General features: G+C 33.4%; 1 long non-coding RNA gene across 1 annotated transcript; it reads left to right on the top strand.

The window, feature by feature from the left end:
• The first annotated feature begins 327 nt into the window (after positions 1-327).
• Positions 328-2767, top strand: LOC150087787 (uncharacterized). The gene is made up of 3 exons (XR_016546769.1): positions 328-505; positions 1770-1825; positions 2354-2767. It is a non-coding gene; the product is annotated as an uncharacterized LOC150087787 (long non-coding RNA).
• The last annotated feature ends 1184 nt before the right edge of the window (positions 2768-3951 follow it).

Below are 3951 nucleotides of genomic sequence, written 5' to 3'. Positions count from 1 at the left end.
GAAATCAATTTATTTCCAAGTTTTTTTTTTTTATATTATTATTTTAATTGGAAGATAAACAGACTTCCAATAATAATTAGTTGATGCGTAGCCAGTTTCGCAATATCAGTTGGGTATGTGCAGTTTTGTAATATGATATTTATACAGTATTAAATCAATTCTAAAAGGACACCGAGTTCAGATGCTGCAAGTTGTTTGTTCATGCGATTGCAGAGTTATTAGAATTCCACTTCCTCGTTCTCAGGGATTTCCGTTACTGAAGCTGCTAATTTACTACCCAAATTCAAGAGCAGCCCAGTGCAGCCACACACCTAAATATACGGAGAAGTACTTACAGGAAACAGGGAAATCCCTGTGTCGAAAGCGAAGTCGAAAAATATAAATAGTGCTCGTGTCTTGGCTAACAGAAGTCTTCTCCTATATACCTCCGTGCTTCTCGCAATATCTATTACAATGTCTGCAAAGTTCAGCAGCAACGCAATCTTTTTGCTGATTCTTCTGACGGGTAAGTAACTTGGTTCTTAAAGAATTTTTCAAGAATTAAAGATTCAGAGAATTTTAGATCTGTATATGCTATACTGCACACTTTCAGATAAAAGTAAATACTCCAGGCGATGTAACACATCATATCGTTTATGCGATAACAGATTATCATCTTTGAGAAGGATTAGAATAGGATTTAAAGATCTTAATTCAGCTTTAGGATTCTTGTTGTTGTTATTGGGTTTTAGAAACATTGGCGACTAAGGCCATGTTGCTCGATGTATATTGACAGTCAATTGCATGTGTTCTGAGATCAGATTTCTGGACGAAAAACCCGAGTTTCAGGGAGAAAAATCATGCTATCCTCGCCTGAACTGTAAAAAATCCTCCCATCACCGACGGAATTCGAGTCTTTTCCACTCGGTCTGTGATCTTATCAACTGTCCTACCCAGAAGGGCTCATATTTAGGACATCAAGTACTTAGACCTGTCCTTTTGTCATCTCTAACCTTTATTCTAAGGGGATCTCACTACACCAGGTGGGAAATACCTGAGTTTAAGTTCCGTCGATCAAGTGAGGATTTTTTATCGGCCTTTTTCACAACGTTTGCTGAGTTAGTCGGTCTCAGACAAGGACAGCATGGTTTTTTCTCCCGGAAAGTCGAGTTTTTCGTACAGCAAACTGAAAATCGATCACAGAACACACCTAACTTACAGACAGCATACACGGAGCAATAAGGCCTTAGTTGATACTCCTAAAACCCTACTAAGGGGATATTCATCGGTTTCACACCATTAATGTTCTCAGATACTTTATGTGCAATGTCAGCATTCCACCCTGTCCTGCTACAGAGGTGGCCCTGTTATGTTGGCCTCTTCCTAACTAGAATATCACTTCAATTTGAATTTATATTATAGTCTGTCTTTCCTTTTATCCAGATCTTTATCAAAATTTATTTTTTTCAAAAATATTTAAAAATATAAACTTTTCAAACATTTTAAAAAAATATATAATTTTTTTAAATTTTAAAAAATATATAATTTTTTTTTTAAATTGAAAAATATTGAACTAAAATGATTAGAATTCAAAAAGAATTAATCCTACGTTTAAAAAAATCATCGAAATTTAATTCAAAATATGTAATCTCCATCTTTATTCTTCAATTTTAATCAGAGAATTAAATAATTAACGCAATCTGAAATAAAACGATAAGAGGTGGCGCCACTGAGTCAATATTAGTTCATTTTTCAGATGACATTCTCTTTTTTTTTTATTTCATTTCTAGTGGCTGTTTACTGCGCAAGTGCATTGCCCAGAGAGAAAAGACAGTTCTTACCATTTGTAAGCTTTCATTGTATTTCTTTTTGAAATTAATAATTATACACTATAAAATTCTTTTTATATTACTAAAATTCCATTTTATTTATTAGTAACTCACTCTAATTTTAAATATATAGAAAAAATTTTAAATAGACAATTATCTAAAAATTAAACGAATAAATTTTATAATTAATATTATAAATAACGAATTAAATAATATTCGTGTGTAATAAACAATATTTATAAATGTTTATAAATTAATTAACGAATACAATTATATAAAATTTTAATTCAATTTCTGCACTTTAAATTATAATGTAAATGTTTATAAATTAATAAATTAATTAACGAATACAATTATATAAAAATTTTATTCAATTTTCTGCACTTTAAATTATAATGGTATCTTAGTAAGTGGATAGATGGCGCCACGAGTAAATATTTTAAAATTCAATTGGATTAATTATTAATTTGATTTAATATATTTTGTAGATGTGTGTACATGCTTATCCGACTAATCAGAAACTAAATTTCTTTCTTTCTTTCTAGCCAAAGCCTCCTCCTCCGAAGCCGGATTCTGGTCGCTTTCCTGTATGGGTAAGCAAGAATGGAAGAACAAGTGTCAGCGTTGGCAAGATCCCAGCACCTAAATTACCTCCTAACGTTCCTAAGTACCCTAAGGAACGGGGAGGAGGAATGGGTGGAGCAGTTATCTTTGAACATAAGTTCAAATTTCCTTAAGCACAGACATTGTTCAGAAATTTCAGCCAAATGAACTGATGACGCTTTGGCAATTGGATTGAGTAAATCGAGAATCTCTTCCCAATGTAGTCAATCCAAATGCCTTGAGAAAAATGAAAAACAGAAATCTTAAGACAAGCTCAAGTATGTGTTTTAAATAATTCTTCCAATGTAATGTTTGTGTCCTAATTTTGTGATATTAAAAACTATGCAAACAAACAATAGTTGGATTTCTCGCGAGCTCTTTCTTAATCATGATGTCAACACCAATTTAAGTTGATTTCATTTATCCAGAATGTAGTCCACTGGCCAATTATGACAACATTAAACATTGTATTGTTTCTTTTATCAAATAAACAAATTTATCGAACATAAATTCCACAAAATAAATGAAACTATACTGTATTCGATGACAATTATTCTGAAATAACGAAATCTGCTTAATGGAATCCAGGTACACTGTACTGTTACCTGACTTTATAACTCAGAAGGAATCCACAATGGCCTTTTTTAACTGATATTCATTTCAGTAGTTCTTTGTTTTAGTTTGTCAACGTTATCGATAAAATCCATCGTAATCCAGAATAAAAATGAAGCATTGCAGGGTGAAGGTAGTCTGACACAACAGAAGCATATCCATTGAAAGTAACACGACATTCTGGCGTTATGTGCGGACCCAGTGGGGACCAACAGAACATACCCAATTCTGTGATACCACCTTCATGTATTTGAGTAATAGATGCGAGACATTCTTGTTGTATAGCCTCATTCCACACTCTCACACTACCATTGGCCCAGGAAAAGTAGAGGCCGAGATTCATTAGACCACATGATCCTTTTCCACTGTTCCCCTGACTAGATTTCACTTGGTGTCGGAAATTTTGGGAATGTTCCTCGAACCATTCAAGTAGAATTTTTGCATGCTAGACAGTTGCGTTGCCGTCTTGAAAGAATCCATCGCAATCCAGGTCAAAATGAAGGTGAAGGTAGTCTGATACAACAGAAGCATATCCATTGAAAGTAACACGACATTCTGGCGTTATGTGCGGACCCAGTGGAGACCAACAGAACATACCCAATTCTATGATTCCACTTCCATGTACTTGAGTAGTAGATACGAGACATTCAAACAGAGAATAATTTGCTTACAGATTGACCAATGATAACAGGGCAATCGCCACGAGTGCCCTTTAACCAATTAAAGGCACTTCTACAAGAAAACCGTTTTTACAGGTTATGAAACAAAACAAAAAATATGTTTTTGTTACTTATTTTGCTCGGGTTACTTCCACAAAACACAGAAAACAATACACACAAAAGGAAACCCACATTAGTAGGTTTTAACTATAAAAATAAATTAATTAAATTATTTTATATGAAAAATATCCACTATAGACATGCACCTT

Source organism: Mastigoproctus giganteus, chromosome 3 (assembly GCF_048544385.1).
Source record: "Mastigoproctus giganteus isolate SK-2022 chromosome 3, ASM4854438v1, whole genome shotgun sequence".
Classification (NCBI taxonomy): domain Eukaryota; kingdom Metazoa; phylum Arthropoda; class Arachnida; order Uropygi; family Thelyphonidae; genus Mastigoproctus; species Mastigoproctus giganteus.
Note: the sequence above shows the minus strand (reverse complement) of the source record. Positions and strands in the feature narration are given on the sequence as shown.